Source organism: Charadrius vociferus, unplaced genomic scaffold (assembly GCF_000708025.1).
Source record: "Charadrius vociferus isolate BGI_N301 unplaced genomic scaffold, ASM70802v2 scaffold34, whole genome shotgun sequence".
NCBI lineage: Eukaryota > Metazoa > Chordata > Aves > Charadriiformes > Charadriidae > Charadrius > Charadrius vociferus.
In genome coordinates, this window is record NW_009647989.1 from 573,290 (window position 1) to 586,265 (window position 12,976).

Sequence of the window (12,976 nt, forward strand, 5' to 3'; positions counted from 1 at the left end):
AGTGGTGCCGGTTGTTGGGTCAGTGATGGTGATTGTGGTGGTGCTGGTGGTTGAGCCAGTGCCCGTGACTGTGGTTGTGTTGGTTGTGCAACTGCTTGTGGCAGTGCTGCTGGTGATTGTTATTGTGCCCGTGGTCATGTTGGTGGCTGTGCCAGTGACTGTGCTGAAGGCGCTTGTGCCTCTGGTGGTGGTGTTGGTGGTGCCAGTGGTGCCATTTATACGGCTACAAGTGGTGATGCTGGTTGTTCCAGTGGCAGTTTTAGTAGTGGTGCTGATATTGGAGCCAGTAGTGCTGCCAGTGGTTATTCCAGTGGTTTTGGTGGTGGTGCCAGCGTTCCTGGTGGTGTCAGTGGTGGTAGTGATGGTGGTGGTGGATGTGCTGGTTGTGTTGGCGTTCGTGGTGTTGGTGCCGGTTATGGTGATGCTGGTGGTGGTGGCTGTGCCAGTTGTTGTGGTGCTAGTGGTTGCAGCGATGCTGGTGTTGCCGGTGGTGGTGGTCATGATTGTGCTGGTGGTGGTGGTAGTTCGTATGGTTCCAGTGGTTGTGATGGTGTGGGTGGTGGTGCCGATGGTGGTTCCGGAGGTGCCGGTGGTGGTGTTGGTAGTTATGTTGGTGCTAGTTGTGCTGGTGCTGCTGGTGGTGGTTGTGCCTGTGCGGTGCTGTTGTTGGTCCTTGTCATGGATGTGGTTGGTGCCAGGATTTCTGGTGGCACCAGTGGTGGTGCTGCTGGTAGTTGTCGTGGTGGTCACTGCCTTGTTGCTCCCCAGCCTGCTGCTGTTCCCTGGCAGGGAATTTGAGTCTTGTGTTGAAGTTTACTTTAATTGCTGTTATGAAAGAGAAATACCAGTGTTTTATCGCTTTTGGTCTTCAGTCCCTGGTTTGCACTAATTCCTGCAAATGCAGAGAAACACTGGACTAAGTGTGCAAATGGGTGTTTAAACCTAGATGATAGCCTAAAGTAGGGAAGGATGCTGCATTGGAGAGACCACAGTTGCTCACTTCATAGTATTTACTGTCTACTTGCTAGAATAAGTAAAAACATTTCCTCTCTGGATTCTGAGAAAATCACAGAATGGTCAGGGTTGGAAGGGAGATCATCTAGTCCAACCCCCCTGCCAGAGCAGGTTCACCTACAGAAGGTTGCACAAGATGGTGTCCAGGCAGGTTTTGAATGTCTCCAGAGTGGGAGACTCCACAACCTCTCTGGGCAGCCTGTTCCAGTGCTCTGCCACCCTCAAAGTAAAGAAGTTCCTCCTCATGTTTACATGGAACTTCCTATGTTCAAGTTTGTGCCCGTTACCTCTTGTTCTTGTACCACTGAAAAAAGACTGTTCCCATCCTCCTGGCACCCTCCCTTTAAGTATTGGTAAGTATTGATGAGATCCCCCCTCCGTTTTCTCTTCTCCAGACTAAAAAGCCCCAAGTCCCTCAGCCTTTCCTCAAGAAAGATGCTGCAGTCCCCTAATCATCTTCGTTGCCCTTTGCTGGAACCTCTCCAGCAGATCCCTGTCCTTCTTGAACTGGGGAGCCCAGAACTGGACACAGCACTCCAGATGCGGCCTCACCAGGGCAGAGTAGAGGGGGAGGATGACCTCCCTCGACCTGCTGGCCACACTCTTGATGCAACCCAGGATGCCATTCGCCTTCTTGGCCGCCAGGGCACATTGCTGGCTCATGGTCATCCTGTTGTCCACCAGGACTCCCAGGTCCCTCTCCACAGAGCTGCTCTCCAGCAGGTCAGCCCCTAACCTGTTCTGATGCATGGGGTTATTCCTCCCCAGATGCAGTCCCCTAAGCTTGCCCTTGTGGAATTTCATAAGGTTTCTCTCTGCCCAACTCTCCAGCCTGTCCAGGTCACGCTGTAAGGCAGCACAGCCTTCTGGCGTGTCAGCCACTCCTCCCAGTGTTGTGTCATCATCAAACTTGCTGACAGTATACTCTATCCCTTCATCCAGATCATTGATGAATATATTGAACAGGGCTGCACCCAGTACTGACCCCTGAGGGATACCACTTGTTACTGACCTCCAACTAGACTCTGCAGTCTTACCCTGACACTTGAGTGTAGGGTGGGGAAGGTGATGTTCTTTCCTAGCTTGTTTTCCTGTGCTTTGCCTCGCCTGTCTCCTCACCCCTCTGAGCTCTCAGATGGGAAGCCAGGCTGTATCAGGACCATGTCTGTTTTGGTGAACCCGTATCAGTTGCTGAATGAAGAACAGCATTGTCAACATCCTCCACTTTCTTCAGTGCTATTACTATTGCAAGGTAACTTCCTACTCTGCTATGCAGGAGTACTAGTAGAAAAGTAGCAAAAATGGTGGCTGATCAATAAGGGGAAGCATAAATGTGTTAGAGCCCTCAAATGTCAAAGCAAACCTGTGTGATACTGAATTATTTCAAATTGGAAGTCCCTCCCATGAAATCGGAAAGAACAAGGTATCATGTAACTCTTGGATTATACCTTAGATATTTTTGAGTGATAGAATATGTGAATACAAGTTGCTGATAGATGCTTCTCACATTTCCACCCCAATCAAATTGTCAAGAGATTTGTAGGATAGCAATCAGTCTGTGTTAATTGTGTCTTCCAGGCATCCTTAAAGGGAGTAAGAAAGCAGATAAATCTTTTTCTCTGAGACTAAATATATAGGTTTCCGGATCTCCACTGCTGGAAGAAAAGAGCATTCAGTTGTAGTGACTACATAAGTTCATGTTATGCAGGAATGTGTTTACTTTGACTAATTGTTTGTGGATGAGATTTTTTCCCCTTCCAGGAGACCTGCGTGGTTTTAAACCATACTCTTGCATTAAAATTTCTTGATGTGTTGAAACTGGAAGGAAGTCAATGCACTTAGATAATACATGACAGGGCAAGGTATAAGTGTCGTACTACTGGCACCAAACAACTTCTAGGCAGAGACTAATCTTTTATAACTAGGAGTTTATAAGACTCCAGCTATTGCCCCATAACCAAGGGTTTGGGCAACAAAGCTTCATTAGGAATTTGCATGTACAAATATATGAAGTAGCTTGATCGGTTCATTCTGTCCCATATGGCTTTTACTCGTGAGGGAGCAGCCATAAAGGTGACCCAGTCACAACAGAAATGTACTGACAAAGAAGGATATCCACTCACTCATTCAGAGGCTGAGAGATCCCTTATAAGCTTAGCTGGGAGCAGAGATGTCTCTGATAAGCACAGAACAACAAAACTGTAATAATAAACTGATCTTCCAAGAAAGCAAAAGCCGTAACAAATCCTCCAGGAACTGGTGTCCTATACCGACTTATTTTTGTCTTTAGTGTAGATATAACTCTCTGTCTATCCAAGATGAGCTCCTCTGTGTGAAATCTCCTGGACAGACCAGACCCTCACCAAGGGCACCTGGCCGACTATGGGCTCTGATGCAGATCATCCATGAAGAGCAACTTCCCTATCATCAGTTAGCCCCACTCCCAGGAGCAGTTTGTGTTGCACCAGTAACACCTCAAAATAATGTATATGTATGCCTATAAGTAAATAATCATAACTATATGCCTGAATTTATTTATTACAAATTACTACTAGTAATGCAGGAAAGAAAACCTCCATGTCCTTGTGTATTATCAACTCCTGCAAAGTTTTTAAACTTCTGTGGCTTGAGTAACTCTCATAGCAAGAAAGCCAGTTGTAGTTGCACAATCTATATTGAAATGCAGTGTGATAGTGTCCATCATGGAACACATTCTTCTTATGAATACTCCAAGTTGCCTTATGGACTTCAAAGTCCTTTGTTTCCCGCCCCCAGCTTTTGGGTATAACCTTCCGGCCCTTTCCTTCCTGTAGAAGCACAACTTTCTTCTTTAGCTCCTATTCTCTAAGGTATGTTTCTTTAAAGCTCAGCTGAAATGAGAAGGCTTTGTAATTAAATACTTTCAAACGCCACCTCTTCAAGACTGTTTTGCTGCAATAAACCTTGAAAAGTATCCATTGAGTGCAGCATTCTGCACGGGGGCAGAGCAAGTACTGTGGTAACTGTTGAGGGAGAGCAGAGCTGCAATTCACTGTGAGGGACAAAACTAAGCCACACATCACAGGGCAAAGAGGAGCTCAGTTGCAGGGCAAGCCCACCTGTGCATGGAAAAAGTTTTGAGATTCTCAGTGTCTGTATCCCAAGAAAACAAATTCAGAAGTGTCACGTATGATAACCTGGTCCATTGACTACCACTGGCTGCTTGAGGGCCTCAGACAAGTTATTCCCACTTAAGTCTAGAGCTCTGGGAGATGGGAAGGCTCAGTGGTAGAACTTCAGGGACATCATTTTTGCCACTGGGCCCTCCCTGCCCTGCTGAGGAGACATCTGGACTTAGAGAGAGACATCACACTAGAAAGAAGGCATAATGGACAGGCTAGTAAGAAACTGTTAGAGGTGCCACTTGCATCAGGTAAATACACTGTTTTGAAAATATATGTAGATGAACTCACTTGGAAGTTTATCCTTGCCCTTGAAATGATAGTTGAGGTTACATAACTGAATTTAAATACTTACTAATTTGTACAAACATCACTGCTAAGTAATGGAGTTTCTCTAGAAGTGAAAGTGTTACTGTAATTTCCTTAAACAGCTTTTCTTTAGCTGTGTCTAATGATGTTCAATTTTTTTTCAACTAGAATTTTCCATTGTTGTTAACAGCAGTTCACCTCAGAGGAGGGAGCATTACTGTAAACAGTGCTCCAGGCAGCAACTAACATTTAAAGCAATCCAGCTCAAAGTAGGGCTCTGTGACCTCCTATGTAAAACACCAGCAGCTGTCAGCACCCTGTTTACTCCGGCATGTTCCCTGCAGCTCCTGGCTGAGCTACTGCTACAGTTCGTCTGTACTTAAAATAATCAGGACAGGCATTAGGGAATAACCGGTTGGGTATAAGCCTAGAGCTATTACAAGCCCAAATTCACACCAAGAGCTATTTCAGAATGTCCAAGTGTTAGTACACATTTCCACTTCTAGACAAGCCCTTCGCATGGGGAAGAAACTTCAGCAAATGCTTCTTGATGTGAATGGTCTCTGCAGCATTCTTGTTGCTTGGAGTCAACTCGCTCAGGAAGATTTTGTTAGAGGGATGAACACTGACAACCTACCACTGAGTAGAACAGAAGCTGAAATAACTCGGAGCTGCTACATATTTATCATCTGTATATTTGTGTGTACTCCTCTAACACAACTGCAGTAGGATGCAAAGCTCTAACTAGTTCACAAGTAGGCAGGCCATTAGTATGTGGCTCAGGCCTCAGAGGAATGAGTGAAATAAGAAGACTGGACTGAATCTATAGACCCAACCAGGATTTCAGAAGGGACCCAGGAAGCTTTTGTAAGTGAGATACGCCAGAAATTGGTAAGTAGAGGGAAGAAAGGTCTCAATGGCAGGAAAGTCCAGTAACCAGGGAAAATGTGGGCCTGCTGCTGAATGAGGTGGGTGCCCTGGTGACACAGGACACCGAGAAGGCAGTTACTGAATGGCTTCTTTGTTTGTCTTTACTGCTAAGGCCGACCCTCGGGAATCCCAGACCCTGGAGGTAAGAGGAAAAAGTCTGGAGAAAGGAAGACTTTCCCTTGGCTGAGCATGCTTAGGTTAGAGATCACTTAGGGAAACTCAACACCACAAATCCATGGGCCCTGATGGCATGCACCCATGAGTGCTGAGGGAGCTCACAGATGTTATTGCTAACACCCTCCATCTTTGAAAGGTCATGGAGAACAGGAGAGGTGCCTGAGGACTGGAGGTAAGCTAATGTCACACCAGTCTTCAAAAAGGGCAAGAAGGAGGACCCAGAAAACTGCAGGCCAGTCAGCCTCACCTCCATCCCTGGAAAGGTGATGAAACAGGTCATCCTGGATGTCATCTCTAAGCATGTGGAGGAAAAGAAGGTTATCAGGAGTGGTCAACATGGATTCACCAAGAGGAAATCATGTTTAAACAACCTGATAGCCTTCTGTGATGGCGTGACTGGATGGGTAAATGAGGGGAGAGCAGTGGATGTTGTATATCTTGACTTCAGCAAGGCTTTTGATACTGTCTCCCGCATCATCCTCACAGGTAAGCTCAGGAAGTGTGGGTTAGATGAATGGACAGTGGGGTGGATTGAAAACTGGCTGACAGATAGAGCTCAGAGGGTTGTGGTTAGTGGTGTAGAGTCTAGTTGGAGGTCAGTAACGAGTGGTATCCCTCAGGGGTCAGTACTGGGTGCAGTCCTGTTCAATATATTCATCAATGACCTGGATGAGGGGACAGAGTGTAGCCTCTGTAAGTTTGCTGATGACACTAAACTGGGAGGAGGCTGGCTGTGTCACCATTCTGCAAGACCTGTACAGGCTGGAGTGTTGGGTGGAGAGGAACCTTATGAAGTTCAGCAAAGGCAAGTGTAGTGTCCTGCACTTAAGGAGGAATAACCCCATGCATCAGTACAGGTTAGGGGTTGACCTGCTGGAAAGCAGCTCTGCAGAGAGGAACCTGGGAGTCCTGGTGGACAACAGGATGACCATGAGCCAGCAATGTGCCCTGGCGGCCAAGAGGGCCAATGGTGTCCTGGGGTGCATTAAGAAGAGTGTGGCCAGCAGGTTGAGAGAAGTTATCCTCCCCCTCTACTCTGCCCTGGTGAGGCTGCATCTGGAGTATTGTGTCCACTTTAGACAAGGAACTACTGGAGAGAGTCCAGTGCAGGGCTATGAAGATGACCAGGGGACTGGAACATCTTTCTTATGAGGAAAGACTGAGAGACCTGGGTCTGTTTAGCCTGGAGTAAAGATGACTGAGAGGGGATCTCATCAATGCTTATAAATATCTAAAGGGCAGGTGTCAAGAGGATGGGGGCAGACTCTTTTTAGTGGTGCCCAGTGACAGGACAAGGAGCAAAAACTGGAATGCAGGAAACTCCACCTGAACATGAGGAAAAACTTCTTTATTTTGAGGGTGGCAGAGCACTGGAACAGGCTGCCCAGAGAGGTTGTGAAGTCTCCTTCTCCGGAGAGATTCAAAAGCTACCTGGATGTGTTCCCATCCAACCTGCTCTAGGTGAACCTTCTTTAGCAGGGAGGTTGGACTAGATGATCTCCAGAGTTCCCTTCCAACCTGTGGGATTCTCTGCAGTCTCCCCATGACTGCCACCAGGTTTCTCTTAAATAACTTTCAGGCTGATTAGATATTAACTGTCACTTTGGCATGCTGAGTGCTTTGCCTCCAGAATAATTTCTGTTCAGTCAATCAAATAACTTCCCAACCTGTTCACTCTTTTCTGCATGCTCTCATTCCTTCCTCTCTTGAGAAGATGGCAGAATACGTATAGTGGTTCTTTTGAGTATGAAGTATTTGGGAATCCTAGCAGTGTTGTTGCAAGGAAGTTACGGAAAATATGAGTACTTAGTATTGGATGAGAGTAGCAGTTTGTGTGGTTCAGACAAACCTGCTCCCTCAGCTTTGACAGATAACAGCTTCAAAAACACAAGCTAGCTCTCCATCAGATTTCCAACTTTGACCATTATTACAACTGGAAAGCACTTGGATTCAAGTTTTAAGCTGCTCCTGTTTTGATGAATGTGGGTTCATTCTGCAGCCTTAAGCCCAACAACTTTGAGAAAATTCAAGTGGGGACCAGGCCAACAGTCCAGCAATGAGATTTTTAGCTCTCTACTTGGTGGGAAGCCATTTGCCCCTTCAGAAGGTTTAACTGTCCCCCAGATGCACGGTTTTCTTTAATGATGTTTGCAATTCTTGTAGCATACCAGATGGCCTGTATCAGGTTCATCTGTGTTTCTTGGCTTGGAAATGTACACGGTAAACAACTTAATCAAGGGATTTTTCTTTCTTATTCCTAAAGCAGGTTATATTTTGGCTGTAAGTTCAGTTCCTGGACTAACTCATCTGCCAAAATGTAGTTCTACATATACAGTCTCTGCATGAAGCAAAATAAATTCTTAATAGTCACTTAAAAAGAAACCCCAACCAATCCACCTGTATTGCTGCTTTGCCCATGAATAATTTTCAAGATAACTGTGGCAAAACACATTAATTCATGCTATTCATCCTGAGAAGCAACTGTAATTTGAGCACAAGGAGGCTCTTTTTAAAATTCTGAAAATGTCAGGTAGGAAGCTATGCCCTGAAGTATAGCCCTGTTCTGCTTTATTTCTTGACTTCATCCAAGTGCAGTGCCTTTTAGGGCTACTCCCAGCTATCCTATGGTGAGCACCAGACATGACAATAATGCACATAATTGCAAATAACCACATATACACTAGTCTGCAAAACTTGACTGCTGAGGTTTTTGAAAAGCCTGTCTCAGATCTTGCTGTGTTTAATCACTGACAGCTGGTTTCACACGAATACCTTCACATCTTGCATTGCTGTTGGGCATGCTTGCCAGCTTTTTCATTCTCTCAGAATTAAGAGAAACTGTTTGTTCAGAGACAGCAGAAGCTATTTTGGTTTCCTCTTTTGAGGAATGTTATATATGTTTGTATACAATCATAAACCGTAGATAAGTGACCTGCATGTATCCATATTATATCTATATAATCTATGTGTGTGTAGATTTGATAGATGAAGGTAATAGTAATCTGAGCAAGATGCAAATGGTATGGAATAAGGGGTGGAATGTCCTGGTTTGAGGTAAAACAGAACCAATTTTAGTCAGTAACTTAGCTTCTTAGCTGGGCCTCTCTAACAACTGAAATTAACAGCATATTGTGCAGACAATGTTCACTCTCTCAGGGTGATAAGACCAATGTTTATAGCTGATGCCCAGGCATGGTATGCAGAGAGGCTCCTGCTTATACTTATTGCTATAAGACCCAAGGCCAACCAACTTTGTTGTTTGCCCCGTTGGAGGGTCGGAAGCGGAAAAGCATAGTGGGGTCCCACCTGCAAGGAGGAGTGGACAGGACAGGTGACCCAAAACTGACCAACGAGGTTATTCCATCCCATCTGCCTCATGCTCAGTATAAAGGCTGAGGGATCGAAAGGTCAGCTCTCTCTTCCTGCAATGGCTGACGTCTGAGGAGGACTCTGTTCGTCTGCCTGCAATCCTGATCCTGAATGCAGATCCGAATCCAGTTCCCGTCCGTCACTGAGTCAGCCTGGGACTGCCCCAGTGCCAGCCGGGGTCGGGATTGGCATCTCGGGAGCTTGATATGGTTTTGTATATATTTCATTTTTTATTTTACTTTATTATTAATATTTCATTAAAGTAGTTTAGTTCCTTCTAAACTTGTAAGTCTCCTTTTCCTCCTCTGCCCCTCTCTTTGAAGAGTGGTAGAGGAGAGCATCTGTCGGTCCCATCTGGGGTCCCCCAGGTCCCCAGTAGCTGATTTGGCCTAAACCTCGACACTCTTGATGCATTGGAAATTTCTTAATACTCTGGATACACAAGTCTTACTTCCACAATGTAATAACCAATGTGGAGCCACTCAGTCTGTCTAAGCTCCCTGTCTGTCCTTTCCCCCCTTGTTGGCTGAAAAGGCCTTTACCTTTACTGGGACAACTCTTCAGCTCTGGCAGCTGTCTTGAGGTTTCTTGATCACAGCACAGTTTTACTTTGCAGGAGGCCCTGGATTTTGTGGTTCATCTAGTTCTATACTTGCAGACTGACTAGTGTGGACAGTACAGAGGTTTGCCTGGGATTAGCTGTTGCACATGGATGTTGATGAGGTCGTATGTTGGGTTGCACTACTAGTCCCATGTAGATTTCCAATGTTATTGTTCTTGCCTTTGTTCATTTTTTTTCTACCTGACTTTCCATCCCAGTAGGTAGTTACAGTGCAGTTCTCTCTCTCAGACTTCCAGAATGGAAATAGATTGGAAACAGTGTTCTGAATCCTGTTCCCCAAACTTCTAGGCAACTAAGCATCAGTTTTCTTTATTAATATCACCTTTGCTCAGTAGTTCAGCAGCAGAATGACACATTGCTTTTGACAGCTCCTCCTCTTCCTCTTTGTCCTGTGGTTTACACAGTTGAAAAAAGTTTAAAAGAAAAAAAAAAGGCACTGCTAAAGAGAGCCTGAGCAGCAACCTGCCACTATGGGAGGGGAATTGGAGGGCTTTTGCTGCAGGGGAAACAGACTTATGGCAGGAATGAGTCCATGATGTGCTTTAGTGGTGATGGCTGGAGTTATTTTCAGCAGAGTTGTTTCTCACATTACTTCTCCTTACTTATTTAACCATCAGGGGGTTGCAGCCTGTCAGAGTCAGCATTCTCCCGGGTTGTTATGAAAACAGCAAATGCCATCATTGGTTTTCCACTGTGGGTGAATGAAGTGTTCAGTAAACAGTGTTCCCATCTAAAGCGAATTTTATATTATGTTGAAAGGTAACCATCACTCCCTTGCAGTCTTTCACCAGTTTGCAGCATATTAAACAGCAAAACTGGTAGCAATTTACACAGCACCATTCATCTTGATGAACCCCAAGGCTTTACAGGGATAGTTTCCCCTACTATTGAAGCAGTCATTAAAAGCACCCAGCAATGTTATAAATAGTACAGGGCAGGGGATGGAATACAAAAATGCTGAGTCCAAACTAAGCTGGCAGATATTTATTTATTAATTGAACCAATCTTAGCAGTGGGCAAAAGTTTACAGCTTCAAACACAAATTTTTTCAGAATAACCCAACAAATCTGTCCTATCCAATTTTGAAATTGCCCTAAAGAAACCCATACATCGATCAAAAGTTCAGACTTCATGGTCCATGTTCTAGTTAGCCTGCTAGTAAATGATTTGTTATTTACTGCATTTGTGTTGTCTCTTTGATTTCATTTGGGAAATGGCATGAACCCCGGTAATGATGTTGAAATAGACAAGTATCCACTAAGGATCAGCCATGCCATCATGCTGACTGTGCAAAGACTTCATGCCTAAATTAAAGAGGCACTAGCCTTGCCCTAGATATATTAAAATATAAGTAGGTACATAAAGTGATACTAGTGAAAACAGTAGCTCACTAGTAGTAGTTGTGGAGGTAGAGAAGGAAAACCAGAGCTTACAGCCAAAATCTTGAATATAGATAAAATAATAGATGTAATTCGGTCCTAATCATTACCTTAAAGGTAGAGGAACTATCACAAAAAAAGTAGTAAGGTTGCCTGAATGGGTTTACTTACATGAGGCTTGTCACTCATGTATCTGGATTGTTTGTAGGTTAGTAAAATTTAGTGGTAGGAACTGCAGAGATGATGAAGAGGTAAAGGTAGGAAATACAAACTACAGATTAATTATTACTAGTGAGATAAAAGGGGGAAAAAGGAGACAGACATAACAGCAAGGAAGAGCCTGTGTAATTGTACACTCTGAAGATGTCAGCTTAGATCAACAGAGCTAGAAAAAGGAAAGGAAACTACTTCATATCCAACTAGATAAGTAGGGATATCTTGTCAGAGGTGCAGAGTATTGAAACCCTGATTTCTTCTGTTTTGTACTGCTCTACAGGGGCTCCTTTATCTGTAGCTGAATGAGACCTAATATTATTGTAGGTCCCTTCCAGCTGAAATAGTCTATTCTATTCTAATAGCAACAGACAGCTGTGAAAGCTGCCCATGGCAGTTTAGGAGACTGAAATTATTGTTTCCAAGATGTGTGTCACAGGCTGCTGGGACTTGGAATGCTTGTATACATGGATGACTACCACTAACTTCAGGTCATTTGAACTGTTTTTCATATCATGCCTTATAGGTAATTCATACAGGAGTTCTTGGTCCTTCTTCAGAACCATTGCAGAAATCGGCATTGTCTCTGCTGGTGTCTTTCTGTTTACAGGCAGTCAGGGTGGACATGTGGACAACGATGTTGGGTCTCTTTCTGACAGACTCACGTGGCTGAGGACCACGTTGTTCAGGTCTCTATGTGTCACTGAGAAGAAGCAAGGTTGGGAGTCAGACTTTTTCTCAGGCTTAGATGTTCAGCAGAGCTTTCAGGCTTGGACTGGGAAGATGTCAGGGGTGGAGCTGAGCAGTATCTAGCAGCACTTTAGACAGATTGAGAAATTTTAGGCAACTGCTTGCCAGCTTTGTAGGAAGAGTGCAGTTCTTTACTTGACCTTCTCTCTGAACAACTCAGCAGACGTGAGACTGGATACCTGGTTTGGACCTTGCCAAGAGGGATATCCCAGTAAGCTCTGCTGGTCCTCCCTTTGCTTCTGCTGGCAGGGGAGAAGAGTATGGCTCTACTCAAGCCTCTTCCATTACTGAAACCCCAATCCATTATTAGTTGGAAGCTTAGGCTGAAAATTGTTAATGTTAAAATTAGTCTGGTTTTTTTTCCGTTTGCATCTAAATTCAGACCCTTTAGGATCCGTGCAGAGCACACAAAATTCCAGATGGCTGAATTATAGCACTTCAAGCATTTAATTTTTTTTTGTATGCTATGAATAAAGAGGTATTTTGGTCTGTTTGATCATTCTGCCTCTCATGCAGTCTTCAGGACTAGCTGTCTATCACCAAAAGGATTTTTTTTTTTTTTAAGCAATCATTAACATCCTGCTACAACTGAATTTGCTATTGAAGCATTGCTATGTTCCTCCAAGCCAACAAAGTTGAATGCTATTGCAAGCCTGAAGAATGTAAGTTGCTTTGAAATAACACCTGCAGTACTTGAAATAAAGCAGGGTGAGAGCTGATTATGCTGGGAACCAAGAGGGATTCCACAAAGCTCAGGCACATCCTTCTGCTACTTGGCAAATATTAAAATTTTCCCCTCTCAACAGAAAAAAAGCATCAGTAACCTGCTGATGAGTAGCAACACGTATTGCTTCAAGAGTTTGACAGTCAACAGTACCTTCACTATGGGAATCTGGCTGTTGAGGTTTGGGCCAGACTGGCCACTGAAGTGAATGATAGATGTTCTTCCCCACCTCTCTCCTCAAGGAGAGGGGGGAGAGAGAGAGGCTTATAGTTTAGAAGGAACTAAACTACTCTAATGAAATACTAATAATAAAATAAAAAAAATAATG